This window comes from Xenopus laevis, chromosome 3L (assembly GCF_017654675.1).
Source record: "Xenopus laevis strain J_2021 chromosome 3L, Xenopus_laevis_v10.1, whole genome shotgun sequence".
Taxonomy (NCBI): domain Eukaryota; kingdom Metazoa; phylum Chordata; class Amphibia; order Anura; family Pipidae; genus Xenopus; species Xenopus laevis.
Window position 1 is genome coordinate 155,566,424 of NC_054375.1, and position 12,013 is coordinate 155,578,436.

The following is a 12,013-nucleotide window of genomic DNA, read 5'->3' on the forward strand; positions in this document are numbered from 1 at the left end:
ACACTCCAATAAACAATAGTACAAACTTCCATCATATGGCTTAAAGGGGTGGTTCAACTTTAAAGGGATACCGTCATGGGGAAAAAATCCATTTCTCAAAAGAGCAAACAGATTTTTTTATATTCAATTTTGAAATCTGACACGGGCTAGATATTTTGTCAATTTCCCAACTGCCCCCAGTCATGTGACTTGTGCCTGCACTTTAGGAGAGAAATGCTTTCTGGCAGGCTGCTGTTTTTCCTTCTCAATGTAACTAAATGTGTCTCAGTGGGACCTGGATTTTACTATTGAGTGCTGTTCTTAGATCTACCAGGCAGCTGTTATCTTGTGTTAGGGAGCTGTTATCTGGTTACTTTCCCATTGTTCTGTTGTTTGGCTGCTGGGGGGGAAAAGGGAGGGGGTGATATCACTCCAACTTGCAGTACAGCAGTAAAGAGTTATTGAAGTTTATCAGAGCACAAGTCACATGACTTGGGGCAGCTGGGAAATTGACAATATGACTAGCCCCATGTCAGATTTGGATTTCAGTGCAGAATTCTGCTGGAGCAGCACTATTAACTGATTCATTTTGAAAAATTTTTATTTCCCATGACAGTATCCCTTTAAGTTAACTTTAAGTATGTTAGAGTTTTTGAATAATTTGCCTTCTTCTTTTGACTCTTTCCAGCTTTTCAAATGGGGGTCGCTGACCCCATCTAAAAACAAATGCTCTATAAGACTAGACATTAAGGCAGCAGTGCCAATACTTTACTAATGTGAGGTCTACTTTTAGTGATGTGGTACCGTTTTCATCTACATAAAAGCATTTACATTCTGTTCCATAGAAAATATTACTTACATATTATATTGATTCATAAGAAAATGTATATTACTATATTTACCAAAAAAGCTATTTCTTCTGTAACCTCAACTTAAAGGGGTGGTTCACCTTTAAGGTAACTTTTAGTATGTTATAGAATGGCCAATTCTAAGCAACATTTCAATTGGTTTTCATTATTTATTTTTAATAGTCCATCTAATAAACAAATACTCTGTAAGGCTACAAATGGATTGTTATTGTTACTTTTTATTTCTCATCATTCTATTCAGGCCTCTCCTATTTATAGCCCAGTCTCTTATTCAAATCAGCACATTGTTGCTAGGGGAATTTGGACCCTAGTTACCGGATTGGTTAAGCTGCAAACTGAAGAGCTGCTGAATAAAAGCTAAATAATTCAAAAACCTTCAATAATAAAAAATGAAAACCAATTGCAAATTGTCTCAGAATATCCCTCTCTACATCATACTAAAAGTTAATATAAAGGTGAACCACCCCTTTAATATATATCTGAATGAAAAGCATGAAATAGGAGGGTGATTTAGACAAGCTTTTTGTTGACAGTGTCTTGAGATCTACTGATCACCAGCTAAAGGTCTACTGGTAGATCCCGATCGACCTTTTGGGCACCCCTGAATTAAGGGGCAGATTAATCAAAGGTTGAGTTGAATTTTCGGACCTACTTGATCAAAAACCTATTAAAACAAAAAAAACTTCGCCTTAATTTCGGTTGGTCTTTTTGAATCCAAATTTTGAAGTTTTTTCAATACGAAATTCGACCCTTGATAAATATGCCCCTAATAGTTAGTGATATTTGAATTACTCATTTTTCTATTCAGGCCTCTCCTTTTTATATTCCAGTCTCTTATTCAAATCAATGCATGGTTGCTAGGTAATTTGGACCTTAGTAGAAATACTAAGCTATTTCTAAAGATGTTGATAAAACGTCTTTTGAAATTTTTGGGGTCCTAAAATGACTATAAGCTGGCACCCAAAAACATTGGATTTTGCCACCAACTAGATTCAAAAAGTGTCTTCAGCAATGGAGACCAACTAGATTCAAAAAGTGTCTTCAGCAATGGAGACCAACTAGATTCAAAAAGTGTCTTCTGCAATGGAGACCAACTTGATTCAAAAAGTGTCTTCAGCAATGGAGACCAACTAGACTCAAAAAGTGTTTTCAGCTATGGAGACCAACTGAATTCAAAAAGTGTCTTCTGCAATGGAGATCAACTTGATTCAAAAAGTGTTTTCAGCAATGGAGACCAATTAGACTCAAAAAGTGTCTTCAGCAATGGAGACCAACTAGGTTCAAAAAGTGTCTTCAGCAATGGAAACCAACTAGATTCAAAAAGTGTCTTCAGCAATGGAGACCAACTAGATTCAAAAAGTGTCTTCAGCAATGGAGACCAACTAGATTCAAAAAGTGTCTTCTGCAATGGAGACCAACTTGATTCGAAAAGTGTCTTCAGCAATGGAGACCAACTAGATTCAAAAAGTGTCTTCAGCAATGGAGACCAACTAGACTCAAAAAGCGTCTTCAGCAATGGAGACCAACTAGATTCAAAAAGTGTCTTGAGCAATGGAAACCAACTAGATTCAAAAAGCGTCTTCAGCAATGGAGACCAACTTGATTCAAAAAGTGTCTTCAGCAATGGAGACCAACAAGACTCAAAAAGTGTCTTCAGCTGTGAAGACCAACTAAATTCAAAAAATGTCTTCAGCAATGGAGACCAACTAGATTTGAAAAAAGTGTCTTCAGCAATGGAGACCAACTAGATTTGAAAAAAGTGTCTTCAGCAATGGAGACCAACTAGATTCAAAAAGTGTCTTCAGCAATGGAAACCAACTAGATTCAAAAAGTGTCTTCAGTAATGAAGACCAACTTGATTCAAAAAGTGTCTTCAGCAATGGAGACCAACTAGTTTCAAAAAGTGGCTTCAGCAATGGAAACCAACTACATTCAAAAAGTGTCTTCTGCAATGGAGACCAACTAGACTCAAAAAGTGTCTTCAGCAATGGAGACCAACTAGATTCAAAAAGTGCCTTCAGCAATGGAAACCAACTAGATTCAAAAAGTGGCTTCAGCAATGGAGACCAACTAGATTCAAAAAGTGTCTTCAGCAATGGAGACCAACTTGATTCAAAAAGTGTCTTCAGCAATGGAGACCAACTAGACCCAAAAAGTGTCTTCAGCTATGGAGACCAACTAAATTCAAAAAGTGTCTTCAGCAATGGAGACCAACTAGTTTTAAAAAGTGTCTTCAGCAATGGAGACCAACTTGATTCAAAAAGTGTCTACAGCAATGGAGACCAACTAGACCCAAAAAGTGTCTTCAGCTATGGAGACCAACTAAATTCAAAAAGTGTCTTCAGCAATGGAGACCAACTAGTTTTAAAAAGTGTCTCCAGCAATGGAGACCAACTAGATTCAAAAAATGTCTTCAGCATGCAAGCAAAATGGTCCTTCTGTAACAATGTAAATGTTAGTGGAAACCAAAGGAGCAAATTTTTGGTAGGACAGAACAAGGCAAGCGCATTTACAAAGATATCGAATACAGATCCAGTACTAAGCAGACAAAAATGGATCTGTGTAAAGGCTGCAGCATCCCACCAATAAAGCTTTCAGCTGAAATGATTCAGATGTTACAGATGATACGACTTCATGTCATAAATATTACATTGTGAGTGGAACAAGTCGGGGTAATCTAACGGTTGTCTCAGGCTCTGATTCAACAGATGGGCATGTGTCTACAGACAATTTCACCAAACAAGCGGATCTCTCCCCTATATGCCCACCTTCAAGGATCAGATCATAATGTAAGCAATACGGGCATTTGTACTGCTGCCTGATCGACATCTGGCGACATTTGGCCAGATATCGATTGGGGAAGCCCGTCGGAGGGCCCCACACATGAGCCAATAAACTGCAGACTTGGTCTGTAAGCAGCTTTTATCGGCACGTGTAGGGCTACCTTTAGAGTTGTAATTCTTTATTTGGAGCAAAGGCATTTTACCCTACTTGCATCGATGCCCCTTGGCGGGAAGATCAGCTCATGTGGATTCGGAATTGGCCTGGAAGACATGAATCGGTCGTTGGTCTGTGCATGGACTTCTTTAGACATAGCAAGCGCCAATTGTGACATTTCCTCCAGTGATGACGTCACTTGGCTGTGCATAAAGTGGAACGGGAGGCACAATTCACTTTGATTAGGAAAATGAATCATGGGAGGAAAAGGAAAATCTTAAAATTCAAATTTGTGTTATTTGTACTCATTTCTATAGAATACCGCCCTTTCAGTCCAGCTCTGCAATTTGTGGACAATACATACGTGCCCCCAAGCTGATTTTGGTAAATTTCTCATAACCCTCACAAGCCCAGATGTATTTATGTTACGGGCGATTCTGATAGTGGAATGAATTTATGTGGGAAAAAAAAGGCAAACTACGTCTTGCTGTGTTTCCATGACACCCGTGTAATTTTCAGATCATGCCCTCTTCGTGGTAATTCTGAAGATGGAGGAATGTGTGTTGAAACAGTATAAATTGAATTCTGGTTTCCTTGGAAGTGACAGTTGCTAATATGCCGTGAGACTGGATGAGGGAGAGTGACATTAATGGGCTTATTGGCAAACACTAGAACGCAGTGCGGGGAAACATTTTTAATAAAAGTCTAAAGTTTTCATGGAAACTATTTCAATCAGTGTCAGCCAGAATTGGGATATCGTACATGCACCCACACACAGGATCAGTACCAGCCCAAATGTTCCATATTCCAGTTACACTCTCATTCAGGGCCAACCACCATGTACTGATCCAACCCAGAAGGGCCTTAATCTTAATCCCTTCATTTACTGAACCAGATGCAACCCAGAAGGGCATCATACATGACCCCAGCATGTACTGAACCAGATCCAACCCAGAAGGTCCTTAATCTTAATCCCTTCATTTACTGAACCAGATCCAACCCAGAAGGGCATCATACATGACCCCAGCATGTACTGAACCAGATCCAACCCAGAAGGGCCTTAATCTTAATCCCTGCATTTACTGAACCAGATCCAACCCAGAAGGGCTTCATGCATGACCCCAGCATGTACTGAAGCAGATCCAACCCAGAAGGGCATCATACATGACCCCAGCATGTTCTGAACCAGATCCAACCCAGAAGGGCCTTAATCTTAATCCCTGCATTTACTGAACCAGATCCAACCCAGAAGGGCTTCATGCATGACCCCAGCATATACTGAAGCGGATCCAACCCAGAAGGGCTTCATGCATGACCCCAGCATATACTGAAGCGGATCCAACCCAGAAGGGCTTCATGCAGGACCCCAGCATGTACTGAACCAGATCCAACCCAGAAGAGCTTCATGCATGACCCCAGCATGTACTGAACCAGATCCAACCCAGAAGGGCTTCATGCATAACCCTGGCATGTACTGATTTAGATCAAACCAAAATCTCTTCATGTATAATCCCAGCATGTAGTGAACTGGATTCAACCCAGAAGGTCTAAATGCATGACCCCAGCATGTACTGATCTGGATCCAACCCAGAAGACTTTATGCATAACCCAAGCATGTACTGATTTAGATCAAACCCAAATCGCTTCATGCATAATCCCAGCATGAACTGAACCAGATCCAACCCAGAAGGGCCTAATGCATGACCTTAGCATGTAGTTAACTGGATTCAACACAGAAGGTCTAAATGCATGATCCCAGCATGTACTCATTTAGATCGAACCAAAATCTCTTCATGCATAATCCCAGCATGTACTGATCTGGATCCAACCCAGAAGGTCTAAATGCATGACCCCAGCATGTACTGATCTGGATCCAACCCAGTGGGTCTTAATGCATGACCCCAGCATGTGTTGAACCGGGGGCATCATGCATAAGCCAATCATTCACTGAACCAGATCCAACCCAAAAGGGGTTATGCATGACCCCATCATGTACTCATTTAGATCCAACCCAGAAGGTCTTAATGTATGACCCCAGCATGTACTGAACACCATGAGAGGGATATGGAGCACAGGTAACATGCAGTTCTATATCTGTATATGATTTAAACAGTTTGGGATCAGGCTTATTGTTTATTCTGACCTCGCTTGCCATTGGCCCTGTTCCCGCCCCTGAGCCCTCCTGTACTGCTGGTTCTCGCTTACACAGCAGCAGGGGCCAATCAGGAGCCAGCGGGACAGGGCCCACTCTGCATTTCTTTCATGCTATTCTGCTCCTCACTGCCAAACTCGTGGCTATTTTAGGAAGAAATCTGCATCTATTTAATTTCCCCAATGCAGTCATTAGATGCAGCCGATCCTCACTCTCAGCACTATGCACCCAGGCCCCGCCGCTGTTTAAATCAAGACATTCCAATCTGCTGAGCTCCTGCTGCTATTGGACTACAACTCTCAGTGGGATACTAGGAGTTGTAGTTTAACAACAGCAGGGGGGCAGCAGCCTGGCAATCTCTGATGAAGACACTGCTCCCAGTTTAGAGCTGCTGGTGATTATTAACTGCACTGCATTGGGGCATCTTTGACTCTGTTTCTTATTGTCACTTATCCAGGTATAGGATCTGTTATCCAGAATGCTCTGGGGTTTTCCTGATAAAGGTTCTTTCTGTAATTCGGATCTTCAAACCATAAGTCTATAAAAAAAATCACATAAACATTAAATAAACCCAGCAGGATTAATTATATCTTAGTTGGGATCAAGTACAAACTATTACACAGAAAAAAATTTGGATTATTTGGATAAAATGGGATCTTTCTGAGCTTTCTGGATAACAGGTTTCTGGATAACGGATCCCAACGGAGTCATGAGCCCCACGCTGCTGCACTACACTCACTAGAAGCGAGTAACGCATAGAGCCATCACTGTTTTATAATTATATATATAATAATATATGTATATTCATATAATATACAGTATAGTTGCTGCTATGCACTGCGTCTGCCAGACTTATACAGCAGCCTTATTTATATTTATATTTTCAACTTGACTTTTAGGTTTTATATTCCATATTTGATTTCATATGGGCCAGAGTTTAAAGAGGTTGTTCGCCTTTAAGTTAACTGTTAGTATGACGTAGAGAGTGACAATCTGAGACAATTTGCCATTGGTTTTAATTTTTTATTATTTATGATTTTTTCAGTTATTTCCCTTTTTTAATCAGCAGCTCTCCAGTTTGCCAATTCAGCCACCTGGTTGTTAGGGTCCCCATTACCCTAGCAACCGTGCACTGCATCGAATACGATTTTGAATAGAAATTGAATCAAAGAGATGAGTAATAAAAAGTTGCAATGATAATAAATCAGTAAATACAGAGCTTTTGTTTTTAGATGGGGTCAGTGACTCCCCATTTGAAATCCGGAGGGTCAGAAAAAGATGGCAAATACTTCAAAAACTATAAAATAAATAGTGAAGATAAGTTGAATAGAATTGGCTGTATTATATGGTACTAAAGGTTAATTTAGAGATGAACTACCCCTTTAAGACCATGCTCAGCCATGCAGGATTGGGTAAATAATCCATAGGAAGTCCTGTGAGTGCTGTGAGCCTACGGGGCCATATTGCTCACAATAATTGCAGCATGTGTAAGTGTTAATCCTCAGTGCTGTGCCGGCGTGAGATTAATTTCCTTTAACTAATATGAGCTGCAGGGAAATGTATCACAGCTCTCCATTTTACTTGCTTCCAGTAATTACCTGCGTTTCCTCATTAATCATAAGTGGCTTATTGAAGCGAGACTTTTATTCCTCAGTGAAACCTGCAAATTCTCTGAATCTGCCCCAGAGACCATACGTACTTGCCCAACCCCCAATCTGCCCCTTCCAATCACAGCTCACCCACATCTGGGACTCACACTGCTTTATTAAAGGGGAACTATAACTCAAACACATTCCTGCTGAATTGTGCTTAGTACAGAGGAATACCTATGCTGCCATAGTTTTATGGGATCTCTCTGTACAGACTATGAGCAAACTTAGGGACTGTTCCTGCTGAATTGTGCTTAGTACAGGGAATACCTATGCTGCCATAGTTTTATCTCTCTACAGAGGATTTGAGATAAGAAGCACTCTTAATGCAGCAATGAAAATATATCTTCTCACATTTTGTTGCCACACTAGAGGAGATTTAGCTTGGGTGTCATAATGGCCCATCACCCTTATCCCCACTGTTACTATAGACACATCTCTCCCTACTATACCTGCTATCCCACAGTCACACTCCCTTCCCAGAGACTATTATCCCACTGTTACTATAGACACCATCTCTCCCTACTATACCTGCTATCCCACAGTCACACTCCCTTCCCAGAGACTATTATCCCACTGTTACTATAGGCACCATCTCTCCCTACTATACCTGCTATCCCACAGTCACACTCCCTTCCCAGAGACTATTATCCACTGTTACTATAGACACCATCTCTCCCTACTATACCTGCTATCCCACAGTCACACTCCCTTCCCAGAGACTATTATCCACTGTTACTATAGACACCATCTCTCCCTACTATACCTGCTATCCCACAGTCCACACTCCCTTCCCAGAGACTATTATCCACTGTTACTATAGGCACCATCTCTCCCTACTATACCTGCTATCCCACAGTCACACTCCCTTCCCAGAGACTATTATCCACTGTTACTATAGACACCATCTCTCCCTACTATACCTGCTATCCCACAGTCACACTCCCTTCCCAGAGACTATTATCCACTGTTACAATAGACACCATCTCTCCCTACTATACCTGCTATCCCACAGTCACACTCCCTTCCCAGAGACTATTATCCACTGTTACTATAGACACCATCTCTCCCTACTATACCTGCTATCCCACAGTCACACTCCCTTCCCAGAGACTATTATCCACTGTTACTATAGACACCATCTCTCCCTACTATACCTGCTATCCCACAGTCACACTCCCTTCCAGAGACTATTATCCACTGTTACTATAGGCATCATCTCTCCCTACTATACCTGCTATCCCACAGTCACACTCCCTTCCCAGAGACTATTATCCACTGTTACTATAGGCATCATCTCTCCCTACTATACCTGCTATCCCACAGTCACACTCCCTTCCCAGAGACTATTATCCACTGTTACTATAGGCATCATCTCTCCTACTATACCTGCTATCCCACAGTCACACTCCCTTCCCAGAGACCATTATCCACTGTTACTATAGACACCATCTCTCCCTACTATACCTGCTATCTCACAGTCACACTCCTTCCCAGAGACTATTATCCACTGTTACTATAGGCATCATCTCTCCCTACTATACCTGCTATCCCACAGTCACACTCCCTTCCCAGAGACTATTATCCACTGTTACTATAGGCATCATCTCTCCCTACTATACCTGCTATCTCACAGTCACACTCCCTTCCCAGAGACTATTATCCACTGTTACTATAGGCATCATCTCTCCCTACTATACCTGCTATCTCACAGTCACACTCCCTTCCCAGAGACTATTATCCACTGTTACTATAGGCATCATCTCTCCCTACTATACCTGCTATCCCACAGTCACACTCCCTTCCCAGAGACTATTATCCACTGTTACTATAGGCATCATCTCTCCCTACTATACCTGCTATCCCACAGTCACACTCCCTTCCCAGAGACTATTATCCACTGTTACTAAGGCACCATCTCTCCCTACTATACCTGCTATCCCACAGTCACACTCCTTCCCAGAGACTAATTATCCACTGTTACTATAGACACCATCTCTCCCTACTATACCTACTATCCCACAGTCACACTCCCTTCCCAGAGACTATTATCCACTGTTACTATAGGACACCATCTCTCCCTACTATACCTGCTATCCCACAGTCACACTCCCTTCCCAGAGACTATTATCCACTGTTACTATAGGCATCATCTCTCCCTACTATACCTGCTATCCCACAGTCACACTCCCTTCCCAGAGACTATTATCCACTGTTACTATAGGCACATCTCTCCCTACTATACCCTGCTATCCCACAGTCACACTCCCTTCCCAGAGACTATTATCCACTGTTACTATAGACACATCTCTCCCTACTATACCTGCTATCCCACAGTCACTCTCCCTTCCCAGAGACTATTATCCACTGTTACTATAGACACATCTCCCTACTATACCTGCTATCCCACAGTCACACTCCCTTCCCAAGACTATTATCCACTGTTACTATAGACACCATCTCTCCCTACTATACCTGCTATCCCACAGTCACACTCCCTTCCCAGAGACTATTATCCACTGTTACTATAGACACCATCTCTCCCTACTATACCTGCTATCCCACAGTCACACTCCCTTCCCAGAGACTATTATCCACTGTTACTATAGACACCATCTCTCCGCTACTATACCTGCTAATCCCACAGTCACACTCCCTTCCCAGGACTATTATCCACTGATTACTATAGGCACCATCTCTCCTCTACTATACCTGTCTATCCCACAGTCACACTCCCTTCCCAGTAGACTATTATCCACTTGTTACTATAGAGACACCATCTCTCCCTACTATACCTGCTTATCCCACAGTCACACTCCCTTCCCAGAGACCTATATCCACTGTTAACTATAGGCACCATCTCTCCCTACTATACCTTGCTAATCCCACCAGTCACCACTCCCTTTCCCCAGGAACTATTATCCACTGTTACTATAGGCACCATCTCTCCCTACTATACCTGCTATCCACAGTCACACTCCTTCCAGAGACTATTATCCACTGTTACTATAGCACATCTCTCCCTACTATACCTGCTATCCACAGTCACACTCCTTCCCAGAGACTATTATCCACTGTTACTATAGACAACCATCTCTCCCTACTATACTGCTATCCACAGTCACACTCCCTTCCCAGAGACTATTATCCACTGTTATATAGACGCCATCTCTCCCTATATACCTGCTATCCACAGTCACACTCCCCTTCCCAGAGACTATTATCCACTGTTATATAGACACCATCTCTCCCTACTATACCTGCTATCCACAGTCACACTCCCTTCCCAGAGACTATTATCCACTGTTACTATAAGGCATCATCTCTCCCTACTATACCTGCTATCCCACAGTCAACACTCCTTCCCAGAGACTATTTATCCACTGTTACTATAGGCATCATCTCTCCCTACTATACCTGCTATCCCACAGTCACACTCCCTTCCCAGAGACTATTATCCACTGTTACTATAGGCATCATCTCTCCCTACTATACCTGCTATCCACAGTCACACTCCCTTCCCAGAGACCATTATCCACTGTTACTATAGACACCATCTCTCCCTACTATACCTGCTATCTCACAGTCACACTCCCTTCCCAGAGACTATTATCCACTGTTACTATAGGCATCATCTCTCCCTACTATACCTGCTATCCCACAGTCACACTCCCTTCCCAGAGACTATTATCCACTGTTACTATAGGCATCATCTCTCCCTACTATACCTGCTATCTCACAGTCACACTCCCTTCCCAGAGACTATTATCCACTGTTACTATAGGCATCATCTCTCCCTACTATACCTGCTATCTCACAGTCACACTCCCTTCCCAGAGACTATTATCCACTGTTACTATAGGCATCATCTCTCCTACTATACCTGCTATCCACAGTCACACTCCCTTCCCAGAGACTATTATCCACTGTTACTATAGGCATCATCTCTCCCTACTATACCTGCTATCCCACAGTCACACTCCCTTCCCAGAGACTATTATCCACTGTTACTATAGGCACCATCTCTCCCTACTATACCTGCTATCCCACAGTCACACTCCCTTCCCAGAGACTATTATCCACTGTTACTATAGACACCATCTCTCCCTACTATACCTACTATCCCACAGTCACACTCCCTTCCCAGAGACTATTATCCACTGTTACTATAGACACCATCTCTCCCTACTATACCTGCTATCCCACAGTCACACTCCCTTCCCAGAGACTATTATCCACTGTTACTATAGACACCATCTCTCCCTACTATACCTGCTAATCCCACAGTCACACTCCCTTCCCAGAGACTATTATCCACTGTTACTATAGCATCATCTCTCCCTACTATACCTGCTATCTCACAGTCACACTCCCTTCCCAGAGACTATTATCCACTGTTACTATAGGCATCATCTCTCCCTACTATA